We start from the raw sequence: 15677 nt of genomic DNA on the forward strand, positions 1-15677 counted from the left end.
GGGGGCATCTGATTGGAGGACTCTTTGTTAAATGCTTCTCAGTGCTTCACACAGACGCCGGTAATAGCTTCCTGCATGCTGTTTTGGTTTGCTGAACGTCTGTTCCAGTCCTGCTGTGTCCGGTCATTCCTGTCCTCAGAAGTCCTGTATCTTGGAGTTGTCATCTCATCTCAAGAAGTCGTTTGGTCCCCTGTAGTCCTCATCGATCACCAGAGAATATCGAGTGGTGTTCGTGAGTTGCGGCTCTGCCGTGTGTTGCGGCTCAGCCGCTTTATCTTTATATTATGTTTCGGAGCATTTGCGGAGGGTTCCGCTTCCACAAGTCCTCTCCGGAACTCGGCGGTGCCGGGTAGGAGAGTGGACAAGTGGATATTTTTGTTGTCCTTTTCCCTGGCGGTTTTTCCGCACATATTCTAGTTTCCAGTTAGCTTGTAGCCCCTGGCCTGGTTGTTTAGTCAGAGGACCCCTTGTTATCACCCTGTCTCGGATTTCCCTTTGTCTCCCATTAAGACCTGAGGGGGCATCGGAGTTGGGCAGACATAATCCGCCCTTCAAACGCGGCTGCCATGGGCTCAAGCAATCATAGTCTCGCAGGGGATTTCTGACAGCACGGGCGAGACAACGGAGTTAGGGCGCAAGGGGCTATTTTCCATTCCCGCACCCTTCCCCAGCATTACGTTCCAGTGCTCCGGTCCTTGCAATAAGATCTCCTCAGACCAGAGTGCTGGAATATTAACAGAGTAACCCCCTAGGCAGGGGTTGGCTGGCAACTTTTAGCCTGGGGTGCAAATACAATGAAGTGCCTCGGCTTTTCTACCAACACACCTCTGTGGCAATTTGTACGTGACAAAAAATTACATGCATAGTTATCTGATTACCCCTCGCCCCTCCATTCCATCCCATTACCCCTGCATATCTCCCTGATTGCCTCTTTCATAGCTGTCTCATTACACCCTCCATAGCTCTTTCTCAATGCTAGTCCCTTCAGTATAACACCAAGCCCCTCACAGCTCATTCACTGACTACTACAATGCCCCCCTTATACAACCACTGTCCACTACAGAACACTCACTGACTCCCTCACAGCACTAACTGTCCCTTTCATTGTCCACCACACAGCACTTCCACTCATTACTGCCACTTCACAGCACTCCCCCTCCCTTCAATGCCCTTCAAACAGCACGTTTCTTTACTCCCCTGTCCACCTCACAGCTCCCCACCTCCTTTAATAACCACTTCACAGAACCTCCCTGGCTCATCCATTATAAGAAATTTTGGAACACCCCCTTGCAACTATATCCAAAATTAATACTTTTATTATTATTTTTAATATTAAAAAACATACAGATAAAATAAACACTTTGGCCAATACAGAAATAAAACACAAACATTGGCCCCAACAGGAAAAAAATAAAACACATTTCCACCACAGAAAAAAAGAGTACACCACAGGAATGAAACACACATATTGGCCCCCACAGTAAAAAATAAACCAAACATGAAGGCAAAGGAATTGTCTGTAGACTGCTGAGACAGGATTGTCTCAGGGTACAAATCTTGGGAAGGGTACAGAAAAATATCTACTGCTTTGAAGATCCCAATGAGCACAGTGGCCTCCATCATCCATAAGTGGAAGAAGTTCGGAACCACTAGGACTCTTCCTAGAGCTGGCCGGCCATCTAAACTGAGGGGAGAAGGGCCCTAGTCAGGGAGGTGACCAAGAAACCGATGGTCATTCTGTCAGAGCTACAGCATTCCTCTGTGGAGAGAGGAGAACCTTCCAGAAGAACAACCATCCCTGCAGCAATCCACTAATCAGGCCTGTATGGTAGAGTGGCCAGACAGAAGCCACTCCTTCGTAAAAAGCACTTGGCAGCCCACCTGCAGTTTGCCAAAATGCACATGAAGGACTCTCAGACCATGAGAAACAAAATTCCCTGGTCTGATGAGACAAAGATTGAACTCTTTGGCCAGGCATCATGTTTGGAGGAAACCAGGCACTGCTCATCACCAGGCCAATACCATCCCTACAGTGAAGCATGGTGCTGGCAGCATCATGCTGTGGGGATGGTTTTCAGCGCAGGAACTGGGAGACTAGTCAGGATAGAGGGAAAGATGAATGTAGCAATGTACAGAGACATCCTGGATGAAAACCTGCTCCAGAGCGCCCTTGACCTCAGACTGGGGCGACGGTTCATCTGTAAGCAGGACAACAACCCTAAGCACACAGCCAAGATAGCAAAGGAGTGGCTGGCTTCAGGACAACTCTTTGAATGTCCTTGAGTGGCCCAGCCAGAGCCCAGACTTGAATCAGATTGAACATCTCTGGAGAGATCTGAAAATGGCTGTGCACTGACGCTTCCAATCCAACCTAATGGTGCTTGAGAGGTGCTGCAAAAAGGAATGGGTGAAACTGCCCAAAGATAGATGTGCCAAGCTTGTGGCATCATATTCAAAAAGACTTGAGGCTGTAATTGCTGCCAAAGGTGCATCAACAAAGTATTGAGTAAAGGCAGTGAACACTTATGTACATGTGCTTTCTTAGTTTTTCATATTTAATAAATTTGCAAGAATCTCAAAAAAACTTTTTTCACGTTGTCATTATGGGGTATTGTGTGTAGAATTTTGAGGGGGAAAATTTATATATTCAATTTTGGAATGAGGCTGTAACATAACAAAATGTGGAAAAAGTGAAGCGCTGTGAATACTTTCTGGATGCACTGTATGTCCCCTGGGAAACAGTACAAAGAATGTATTATGGATAAAAAGGAAAAAAATAGACATTATCAAAAGACATTTTAATAAAATATGGTATACAATTGCATGATTGCTTCATCTGAGGCAGTTATAAGAACATTTTCAGAATATGGCCTTCTATGATATGTGTTATAAACATGTTATTTATTTCTAAAATGTCATATCTTATTATATCTATAATATATACAATTTGCTTCCGGGAAATGTTAAAGCACTTAGAACAAAAACTCCCATGCCTTTTAATACTAAACATAGGATGAGCATTTTGCATTACTACACTATAGTCTTGACCTGTAAAGTAGCTTTAGACAAGTTTTCCACTTTATTAATTAAGCTTGAAAATAGTATAAAAATACAGTGTGAAAGTGTATGATCTCTGGGGCATGCTTACCTCATACTCCAGCTATTCAACTCATTCTATATATGTACAGTTCATAATATCTAATTAAATAAGAGCAAACTATCTTGAAATTCTGGAAAAAAAATATTATTCATGTTATTTTGCAGTAGGAAGTAACAGCATTTGTACTGCTAGAAATACACAATTAAAAGTTGTTTATTAACTCATTAGTAAATTGAGCAGTATTTATTATATATAGATTTATGTCCCTGAGTTGGATATTTATATGTGGGTATTTTTTCATTCTGTAAATAAATAAAAAAAATAATAGTATACAGCAATTAAGTACAGCTAATACTTGGGGATTTATATACTAAATTGCGTCTTTTGCCCACAAAATTTAAAATACAATAGTATTTAGAGGAATGAGCAGACAAAAATACCTCTCCACAGCATCCGATATCACTGCTAATTCTGACTGAGAATTAGGCCCTTTATCACACAATCACTATTAAATATAGAGGTTTTCCACTGCTAAGATATGACTCAAAAGCTGACTCTTTTTGATTCTTCAGCAACTCCCTAATTTATCCCAAAATAAAATCACAACTTAATTTAATCAGAGTTACTATTAACTAATTTCTGCCTTAACTGTAGTATTACAAATAGCAAGCCTGACACATGCATTTGCTAAGAACACAAATACAGAACGTTATCAAGTGGAGTTAATAATGACAATTGGCACAAACTATTTTTCATAAAAAATAAAAACAAATTAATTTATCGACAAATGCAGTGTACTTTCTTTAAAAAAATTAAACAAGCATAAAAACAAGCAGAAAGTCACACTCACAAACTTTTCATGTAATCTGCTGACTGGGTGTTGAATGTTGGACAGTTATTCAGTGCAGACTGTCCTATACACAGTAAACTGATAATTTAAAAAACTTTGTTTTTCCTGAGTAGGCCATTATTAGAGGCGGATTGGCCATAGGGCTCACAGGGAAGATTCCCGGTGGGCCGGTGCACCCGTGGGGCCTGTTTTGTTTTAGGACATGTGGTCCTTTTTATAGAAATAATGAATAAGTTGCTAAATAATTTACATATATGAAAATTACTTTGCCACTTAGCCTGTGATTGCAGATGAGTTTGAGTGAATAGTTATTGGGATTGAGTGAATAGTTATTGGGATACGGTCGGTGTAATAAGCAAGAAAATATATATTTCTAAAGAATGATCTAGTTTCCTAAATCCTGAAGGTGTATCATATAATGTGCTCATAACATTTAATTTTATTTCTTTTTAACTTCCCCCTTGATGCCGGACATGCCCACTATCTGGAAAGTTTTGGGGGAGGGTGCTGCTGCCATGGCCCATGGCTAGACCTTACACCTCTGGTGCTGCCCATGTGGGCCACTAGTACAAATTTTTCCAGGGCCGCTTTTTGTTCCCAATCCGCCCCTGGCCATTATCACAATAATAATGGATGTAAATACTTACTTTATTACAATCTACAGAATATCTAGTACCAAACATATAGTACCATTGTAGCATTTAAAAATGCTTTGACTAGGCGTGAAATACATGCAGTCAAGTACTAAACAGAAAATGCTACATTGCAGAGCAGCTTTCAGTTCCCTTTATCAGTTGTTACATTTTAAAAGATAATAATATTCCTGATTGCAAAGGGGCACCAAAGTAATCCGTTTGCAAATTGACAAATTTAGGTGGTGTAAGACATTGCAAAATGGGCATGCAAGCACAATTTTATATGATAAGCAGCATTTTGTATGACAAAATAAGAGAGGTGCACCTGTCCTGGAAGTACTGCAATACTTGGTCAAAACGTTTAGTGGACAGAGCAAGCTCTTTTCCCATCTCCCTGTTCTAAAATCCATTTAATATATGGCCCCCAGATTAGGGAGCGTATCAGATATTAAACGTATAAGAACAGATACTACACTTGATCTTAGCCAAAAGCATCAGCTGCAATGAGCACTCAGGGTGTTAAGCTTACCTATGGCCCTCATTCCGAGTTGATCGTTCGCTAGCTATTTTTTGCAGAGCAGCGATCACATAGTCGCCGCCCATGGGGGAGTGTATTTTCACCTTGCAAGTGTGCGATCGCATGTGCAGCCGAGCGGGTCGAAAATGTTTTTTGCCATTTCTGAGTAGGTCTGAACTTACTCAGCCCTTGCGATCACTTCAGCCTGTCCGGTCCCGGAATTTACGTCAGACACCCGCCCTGCAAACGCCTGGCCTGCGTTTTCCCTATCACTCCCAGAAAACGGTCAGTTGACACCCATAGATGCCTTCTTCCTGTCAATCTCTTTGCGATCGGTTGTGCGAATGGATTCTTCGCTAGAAGCATTGCACAGCAATGATGCTGTTTGTACCCGTACGACACGCATGTGCATTGCGGTGCATACACAAGCGCAATAGTAACCTGATCGCTGTGCTGCGAAAAACGTCAGCAAGCGATCAACTCGGAATGAGGGCCTATGTTAGGTGCCTTACTTATAATTTCTAACTAACTAAGGGCCTAATTCAGAGTTGATCGCAGCTGCAAATTTGTTAGCAGTTGGGAAAAACCATGGGGGTAATTCTGAGTTGATCGCAGCAGCAAGTTTTTTAGCAATTGGGCAAAACCATGTGCACTGCAGGGGGGGGGGGGGGATATAACATTTGCAGAGAGAGTTAGATTTTTGGTGGGTTGTTTTGTTTCTGTGCAGGGTAAATACTGGCTGCTTTATTTTTACACTGAAATTTATATTTCAGTTTGAATACACCCCACCCAAATCTAACTCTCTCTGCACATGTTATAGCTGCCCCTCCTGCAGTGCACATGGTTTTGCCCAACTGCTAACAAAATTGCTGCTGCGATCAACTCAGAATTAGGGTGGTCATTCCGAGTTGATCGCTCGTTATTTTTGTTTCGCAACGGAGCGATTAGTCGCTAATGCGCATGCGCAATGTCCGCAGTGCGACTGCGCCAAGTAAATTTGCTATTAAGTTAGGTATTTTACTCACGGCATTACGAGGTTTTTTCTTCGTTCTGGTGATCGTAGTGTGATTGACAGGAAGTGGGTGTTTCTGGGCGGAAACTGGCCGTTTTATGGGTGTGTGCGAAAAAACGCTGCCGTTTCTGGGAAAAACGCGGGAGTGGCTGTAGAAACGGGGGAGTGTCTGGATGAACGCTGGGTGTGTTTGTGACGTCAAACCAGGAACGAAACTGACTGAACTGATCGCAGTGGCAAAGTAAGTCTCGAGCTACTCAGAAACTCTAAGAACTGTCTATTCGCAAATCTGCTAATCTTTCGTTCGCAATTCTACTATGCTAAGATTCACTCCCAGTAGGCGGCGGCTTAGTGTGTGCAAAGCTGCTAAAAGCAGCTTGCGAGCGAACAACTCGGAATGAGGGCCTAGGTCCCATGGGGGTCATTCCGAGTTGTTCGCTCGTTATTTTTTTTTCGCAACGGAGCGATTAGTCGCTAATGCGCATGCGCAATGTCCGCAGTGCGACTACGCCAAGTAAATTTGCTATGCAGTTAGGAATTTTACTCACGGCATTACGAGGTTTTTTCTTCGTTCTGGTGATCGTAATGTGATTGACAGGAAGTGGGTGTTTCTGGGCGGAAACTGGTCTTTTTATGGGTGTGTGCGAAAAAACGCTACCGTTTCTGGGAAAAAAGTGGGAGTGGCTGGAGAAACGGAGGAGTGTCTGGGCGAATGCTGGGTGTGTTTGTGACATCAAACCAGGAACGAAACTGACTGAACTGATCGCAGATGCCGAGTAAGTGTGGAGCTACTCAGAAACTGCTGAGAAGTGTCTAGTCGCAATTTTGCTAATCCTTCTTTCGCAATTTTGATAAGCTAAGATTCACTCCCAGTAGGCGGCGGCTTAGCGTGTGCAAAGCTGCTAAAAGCAGCTTGCGAGCGAACAACTCGGAATGACCACCCATGTGCACTACAGGGGGGGGGGGGCAGATATAACATGTTAGATTTGGGTGGGGTGTGTTCAAACTGAAATCTAAATTGCAGTGCAAAAATAAAGCAGCCAGTATTTACCCTGCACAGAAACAAAATAACCCACCCACATCTAACTCTCTGCAAATGTTGTATCTGCCACACCTGCAGTTTTGCCCAACTGCTAACAGATTTGATGCTGCAATCAACTCTGAATTACCCCCTAAGTTAATTCCCTACGCACAAATGAACTGCTTTATTAATGACTTACTTTTTATTTCTGGATTGCGTCTTTTCCATCCTCCACTTTTGGGCATTGTTTTGTTATCAAAGTGGTCGCAGGAAACACAATCTTACTCCATTAGAAAGAGAAAGAAAAAAATTACGCTTCACAGAGAATTACTCCTCCCTTCTGCTGCCCCTCCCACTGACTGAAGTCAGTGAACAAGTTTAGGTCTATAGAATGTTGCCAAGCAATGGTGACATAATCATTCCATGATGTCACAATTAGCAGCTGCATTCTCCTTGGCTGCAGCTGCTGGCTGGAATCAGTTGGGGGGAGGGGCAGCAGGAGGGGGGAGTTATTCTTTGTGAAGCATCTTTTTTTTTATTGATGGCTCCTAATCTAACAGATTTGCAACTCCTGCTTCTGGTCTGCATACAAAACATTGCCCACCAATGAGGGCCCAATAGGTCACACTCCAGAAATCTAGTAAGTCCTTAATTATTTCATTTCTGAGTAGGTAATGAAGCTAGTTTGTTCGCAAATAAAGTAAGCCATGAAACCCAGGTAGGCCTCACATCCGGAGTATATGTTTATGTAGTACCATACATGTAGTACCATTGTAGCGTTTAAAAATGTGTTGACTAGCAGAAGTGAAAATACAGTACACGCATTCAGGAACTAGACACAAATTGCTACATTGCAGAGCAGCTTTTAGCTCCCTTTATCAGTTGTTACATTTGAAAAAACAATAATATTCCTGAATGCAAAGGTGCACCAAAGTAATCCGTTTGCAAATTGAAAATGTAGGTGGTGCAAGACATTGCAAAATGGGCATGCAAGCACACTTTTAAATGATAAGCAGCATTTTGTATGACAAAATTAGAAAGGTGCACCGGTCCTGGAAGTACTGCAATACTTGGTCAAAACGTTAGTGGACAGAGCAAGCTTTTTTCCCATCCCCCTGTTCTAAAAATCCATTTAATATATGGCCCCCAGATCAGATATTAAACTTATAAGAACAGATACTTCACTTGATCTTAGCCAAAGGCATCAGCGGCCTACCAGCCTGCTTGCCAGTCCCTCTTGATGCCCTATCTAAATTTTGTACAACTACTACTAACTGCCTAGGTGAAAAGAAGGCCCACTCCTGTATTTTTCACTTGCTAGCTGGAGGCACAATTTGCTCTGCCTCTGGCACACACTCACAAGCCCGCTGACAGGTATCCTTCCTGGTTCCGTGACTTTTGTCTGCACAATGCGGTCCATCAGACAGTGTGAAAACCTTCAATGGAATGTTCTCTAGTTCCACGAAACTCTCAGCATTTGAATGCTGTGGCAAGAGGATTTAAACAGGCTGCTTGCAGTTTCTGGAACTACAATAGTGTTCTGGAATGTCTGTTCTATGATCCAGGTTCTATGATGTGTGTGCTTGTGTGTTTTTCTTATCTGTATTCACAAGAGGGGACCAAATGTTCCACTGCTTAATGCTTATTTAAGTGAGGAAGTAGTCTGTGACCGATTAAAATAAATTGAGATTAATAAATCACCTTGTTCCGATGGAACTCACCCAATGGTTCTCATGGAGCTACACTCCGAATTAGCAAGACCCCTATATTTGATTTTCAATGACTCACTTACATCAGGCATGGTCCACAAAGACTGGTGTATAGCAGAAGTAGTGATGATATTTAAAAAGGAAAGTAAATGTGAACCAGGTAATTTTAGACCAGTAAGTATTACATCTATAGTGGGTAAAGTACTGGAAAGTATTTTAAGGGATAGAGGGGGTCATTCCGAGTTGATTGCTAGCTGCCGTTGTTCGCAGCGCAGTCATCAGGCTAAAAATCTGCATTTCTGCGCATTCATATGCACCGCAATGTGCACGCGTGTTGTACGGGTACAAAGTTCTTTGTGGTTTTGCACAGGTTCTAGCTAAGCTTTCAGTCGCATGGTACAATCAGGATGATTGACATGAAGTGGGCATTTCTGGGTGGCAACTGACCGTTTTCAGGGAGTGCTTAGAAAAATGCAGGCGTGCCAGGGAAAACGCAGGTGCGGCTGGGCGAACCCTGGGCGGGTGTGTGACGTCAAAAGCCGTCCCTCCAATGTTAGAATCAATGCACACGAAGAGTAAGTCCAGGGCTGGTATTGTTTTGCACAAAATGTTTTTGCAGGCGCTCTGCTGCACAGGCGTTTGCATTTCTACAAAGCGAAAATACACTCACTGGTGGGCAGCGACAATGCGTTTGCACGGCTGCTAAAAACTGCTAGCGAGCGATCAACTCGGAATGACCCCCAGAATACAGGAGTTCCTTGAAACGAATAAGGTTATTAATAGGAACCAACATGAATATGTTAAGGATACATTATGTCAAACTAACTTAATAGGCATTTATGAAACAGTTATTGCTAACCTAGATCAGGGTAAAGAGCTGATGTAATCTTTTTAGACTTTGCTAAAGCTTTCAATACAGTACCTCACATAAGACTTATCTACAAATTAAGAGAACTTGGGCTAGGGAGCACAATATGCACATGGATTAGCAATTGGTTGGAAAAAAGGGACAAGCAAGTGGTGGTAAATGGAACATTTTAGAATTGGACTGAAGTACTAAGTGGTATGCCACAACGGTCTGTACTTTGACCACTATTGTTCAACATTTTCATAAATGATCTAGAAGTAGGTTAAGAGAGCACAGTGTCAATTTTTGCAGACGATACCAAACTATGTACTGTAAGGTTATACATTTGGAGAGGGATGCTGAGTCTTTCAGAATGATTTATTTAAACTGGAAACATGGGCAGCAAAATGGAGAATGAGGTTCAATATAGACAAATGTAAGGTAATGCACTTTGGTAGCAAGATCAATAATGCTTCCTACATACTAAATGGGGAAAAACTAGGGGATTCTGTACTGGGAAAGATTAAGGTGTTCACATAGATAACAAACTTAGCAGAAGTACCCAAAGTAGAGATGCAGCAAAAAAGGCAAACAAGGTATTAGCATGCATTAAGCAGGGATGAGAGTGTTATACTCCCATTATATAAATTACTAGTGAGGCCACATCTCAAATACTGTGCACAACTTTGGGCACTATACTACAAAAAGGATATCCTGGAGCTAGAAAAGGTTCAGAGACGGGCGACCAAATTGATTAAGGGAATGGAGACGCTAGAATATGTGGCTTGCTAGGCATGTTTAAACTGGAAAAAAGAAGATTAAGAGGGGACATAATTAACATTTACAAATATATAAGTGGTCCATACACAAGCAAGGGGGGGATTTGTTTTTGGTAAAATCATCCCAAAGGACACAGAGACACTTGCTTAGGTTAGAGATGAGGAGATTTTGCACACAGACATGGAAAGGTTTATTCACAGTAAAGACAATACATATTTGGAATTCACTGCCTGAGAGAGTAGTAATGGTGGACTTAGTCATTACTTTTAAGAATGGGCTAGATAAATTCCTAATGGATAAGGATATACAGGGTTATGGGGGGTAAATCGTGCACTGCAGAAATAAAAAAATAAAAAGGAATTGACATAACAGCTAAACATTTACCACAGTTAAAATTAGTCTTAAAAATATTACAGTGTAGGAGATCACTAACGGGTTGAACTCAATGGACAAATTGTCTTTTTTCAACCTCAGAAACTATAAATACTGATTGAACTGCAATTTCTGTGTCCACTTACATGTATTAATGCAGTAGAATGATAACCTGCTTCAAATGAACAGTTTACAAAGAGAGAATAACAACAACTTCTGAATTCCTAAACTGTAGAACCTATGTAATACTGCGCTGTAGATGAGACAGCAGGCACACAACATATGGATGATTGTCTGGTACAGAAGCAAGGATGTTGCTGCCTTGTTATGAGGAGGTGGACAGAATGAATGATGATATTGTGGAGTAGCTCGCTCACATTATCTGATTCAGCACAATTCTACATGCAGGTGACTTTCAGACTGTCAGAACTTCTTTTTATCCGGCCATTGATTCATGTCTTTCTCATGCACATCATTTTGACTAGTGATAAGCATCATGGCTGTAAAGTCATTAACTTGTCCACAAAGTGTGCCGATTACTTTATCACAGTTCATTTTACGTAGGTGCTTAGGACAAACAAACAGTAAGAAGTTTGGAGTGTTTTACAACGAGGCCGGCAGATGCTGTACTATGCACATTCTCAAAAAACATATCTCGTTTCTAGAGGTGAAATTGAAGTATATAAGATTTTCTATAACATGTGATAAACAATTCCACTGACTTTCTTGCAAGAAGGCGACATAAATTCAAGGCAAACTTTTGCATTAATGGCTGCATCCCCTACAACAACAAAATACATATTAAAAAAGAAACATCAGAAAAGATGCCCGATAAGTGATAACTGATGTCTATTCTTGTGTTTATTATTCTAAGTGTAAAAGGCGGGTACACACTAGATGATTCAGAATTTCCGGCGATGGACGACTATATTGTCGAACGGTATAGCGATCAACGATACAGTATGATAGAGTCAGATATCTACCTTTTAACATTAGCTATATACTAATACCGTGTAGCCGTAATGGCTGCTAAACCACGTTCACATGCTACGCACTCCGTACGCTATTTGCGTATGAAGACCTCGCACGTGGTACGCAAATTAAGTACACACGCTGTGCTGGGTGTACGGAATACCCACAGCGAGCGTACACAGACAGTAACCTTTATAAACTTTAAACACAGAATATGCTTACACTGTAAACCTTAATACCGTGGTACTATAATGGTGTAACACTGAACCTTTGTGAGTATGCAAGCTGTTTGAGCAATTGAGATACTCAGAAACCCTTTGTACTAGCTAGAGAAACACAGACACCCTGCTGAGGTTCCAAAACCTTTACTAACGAGCTTTTAGATATATCAAAAGGGGTAACAGTTTACAAGTCATACACTACATGCTAACATATCATTCTAACAGAATATCTAGACAGAAATATACAATAGCGTCACAATCCTATACTATAACAGAGAGAGAGAGAGAGAGAGAGAGAGTATGGCCAATACAAACAGAGAACAAGTTGGCTACAGAGAATTACTTACACACACTGGGAACGATCGCTGCGCAGCTTCTGGTACCAGCTCCAAGTTAGTCAAGATGAAAACCGTTTGTGGAGAGTGAGAGAGCTGCCCAGGCTGGCTGATCTTATATACACTGCATACAGTACACTACAAAGGGACCTATAATCTCATTGTTCATTGGACACAGGAATGTCTCATCGCATCATAACAAAAGGTCATAGGTTAGTTTGAACAGGTGGGCTGTGACTATATCAAACTGCTCAGGTGGGAGGGAATCTGAAGATTCCCGCCGCATGGGTAATGAATCGCAAATATAGTAAATGTCCAGAAAATACTAATGGCCATAACTATACGCAGGAGCGATTAATCTTTACCTAACTAGCACCGGATTGTTTCTAATAAAATGTTCTTTAGTTAGGTACCAGACACAGCTGCTCAAACCCTGTCTGACCCTTCGTACCATACAAAGAGGAATTCCTCTGTCCAGCGACCCTTTACATTAAACAAACTTACAGTCATTATTAAGGGGAACATTATCTATAAAACATACTATTTGGTTTTATTATTTAACATTTGAGTCGCCCGCTAGACGCACACAAACCCTACCGTAAATGCACATACCACGCGCCAATGCGCACAGCCGTAGAAGCTCCATTACGCAGCTGCGAGTATCCGCACGCACGGGAGAGAATGTGCACGTGCAGCGGGCAAGCGCATGAGGTGAATATATGGCAACGTGCAGCATGATATTTTTCCGACTTTGACAGTCCACCCTTTGGCAGTCATCAATAACTGCCACTTCCTAAAACAGTTCAAAAGAAAAATATATGTCATAATGCAAATACAATTTTATGATTGGGTAAAGGGAGGAGAGGAGCAGGTGGGAAAAAGGTATGACCTAGTGAGATAGTAGAAGCATGTGTGTATGAATCCATGTTTTAGGGGTCATGTATCATCGTGCCGTACGTGTTTTAAATCAAGCTTCGAGGTATTGCGAAGTATACATTTGAATTCCTTCTTATCCCGTATTACGGGTCTGTGGATGGGCTGTCAAACTTTACCGAGCTCTTTTCGGCTTTTAGTTGTAACAAAATGGGGGAGCACATTTTAGTTGATGATACATGAATGGGGGGATATGTGAGTGCTGATATCTGTGCCTATATTCCCTATTGACTATGTGTGTCATTACCTGAAGGTTGTAGAAATGAAGATAAGAAGCAATTATGGTAAATGCAGTCATAAACTATGTGAGTTTAATATACATTTGCCGATTGAGGTCTTGTCTTGTGTCTTGTCTCGATGTACATGTTGACTGTAGTCTCCTGATGCTTTTGCTATAAATGACGGCAAAAGTTTTTCCATTGTCCAGAAAGTTAGTCACTAAAATATTTGGGCTATCGTAAAATTTAAAGTCACTAGGGAAATTGGGGCTTGTAGCATAGTTCATCAATGGTCTGTATAAAAGAGGTTTGTCAAATTCTTCTTCCAAGCGGATGTCTTTGTACCTTTACTCGGTGATTATGTTGCTCTTGGAAATTTACGCCTGCATCCTGGTCATCAGAACCCATTCCCGATCCTTTCTCAACCTCCATGGTACTCTCACCGAAACAGACTGCTCTGGTCAACATCATGGTCAACAGGAAAATCCGGATCACAGTCTCTTGGGGCAAGTCCATCTTAGAGGAGTAAAAGGAGAAAAAAAAGAAGGGGGAAAGGAAATAGGAGGGAGGTGGGAACTGGAGAAAATAACAAATGGGAAAAAGAAATCTGGCTCGACAAGCTTCCGGTCTTATTATCCTCAGCGCTCAGGTGTCGTCTCAATCCTCCCTGAACAGACACTCTAGTGATACAACCTCTACCGTCTGTTCTTTATCACGGGACCTCTCTGGGTCAGTGACCTTTTTACAATGAGACGAATGGACCCAAGTCTCTCTCTCGGCAACCTTCAATGCTGTTGTGCTGGTCAATAAGACTTGATATGGTCCTTCCCATCTGTCAATAAGGCAACCTGAGCGTAGAAAATTCCGTATCATTACATAATCCCCAGGTTCAATGTCATGACAATTACTGTCTGGCAAATCAGGAATCACCAACTTTAGATTATCATTCTGATTCCTCAATTGCTTACTCATCTTAACCAAGTACTTTACAGTTACTTCATTGTTACATTTCAAATCATCCTGGGGGTTAATCATAACATGAGATTGTCGACCAAACAGAATTTCAAAAGGAGACAGATTAAGAGGGGACCTGGGAGTGGTTCTGATGCTGTATAATACGATTGGCAAAGCTTCAGGCCATAACAGTCCTGTTTCAGTCATTACCTTGCTCAATTTATTTTAATAGTGCTGTTTACTCTTTCCACCTTGGCACTCGCCTGGGGGCGATACGGAGTGTGCAGCTTACTATTAATTCCCATCAACTTACACATTGTTTGAAAGACTTCACCTGTGAAATGGGTACCCCTATCACTTTCAATGATTCTAGGGATACCATACCTACACACAAATTCCTGCACAATTTTCTTTGCAGTAAACACAGCGGTATTTGTGGCCGCGGGAAATGCTTCGACCCAATTTGAGAATACATCAATACAGACCAAAACATACTTTAAATTTCTACAAGGTGGCAATTGTATAAAATCAATTTGTATTACCTGGAAAGGGCCATCTGTCGGAGGGATATGGGATGGCTCTGTCGGTATTGCCTTTCTGATATTCTTCCTCAAGCAGGTGAGACATGTCATTGCTCTTTTACCCGCATGGGAGGAAAATCCTGGGGCGCACCAATAAACTCTTACTAGCTTACACATTCCTTCTTTGCCTAGATGAGTCAGCCCGTGTGCTGCTTCCGCTAGACTTGGAAGGTATGCTCTGGGTGCCACTGGCTTACCATGTCCATCTGTCCAGAGTCCTGAGGACTCCTGGCCATATCCTTTTGACCTCCAGACTGCCTTTTCCGGTGGGGAACACAAATTTTGCATTTCACACAATTTCTGTGTGTTTACAGTATTAAATATCATCAGTTGTGTACTGTCTGTTTGTATGGGGTTACTAGCTGCTGATTTAGCAGCTTCGTCTGCTCGGCTGTTACCAAGTGATATCGGGTCTTGGCTATATGTGTGAGCTTTACACTTGATAACAGCCACTCTGTCGGGTTCCTGTATCGCTGTTAGAAGTCTTTTGATGTGGGCTGCATGCGCTACGGGTGTGCCAGCTGCCGTCATGAAATTTCTGAGGCGCCATAGGGCCCCGAAATCATGGACTACTCCGAAGGCGTACCTAGAATCTGTATAAATATTGGCTGACTTGCCTT

General features: G+C 41.9%; 1 non-coding gene and 1 pseudogene across 1 annotated transcript; both read right to left on the bottom strand.

The window, feature by feature from the left end:
• Positions 1-4899: 4899 nt before the first annotated feature.
• Positions 4900-5090, bottom strand: LOC134938166 (U2 spliceosomal RNA). Its single transcript, XR_010180789.1, has one exon. It is a non-coding gene; the product is annotated as a U2 spliceosomal RNA (small nuclear RNA).
• Positions 5091-8171: 3081 nt separating this feature from the next.
• LOC134938182 (U2 spliceosomal RNA) lies at positions 8172-8347 on the bottom strand (annotated as a pseudogene).
• Between the last annotated feature and the right edge of the window lie 7330 nt (positions 8348-15677).

Source organism: Pseudophryne corroboree, chromosome 6 (assembly GCF_028390025.1).
Source record: "Pseudophryne corroboree isolate aPseCor3 chromosome 6, aPseCor3.hap2, whole genome shotgun sequence".
In the NCBI taxonomy this organism is placed as follows: Eukaryota; Metazoa; Chordata; class Amphibia; order Anura; family Myobatrachidae; genus Pseudophryne; species Pseudophryne corroboree.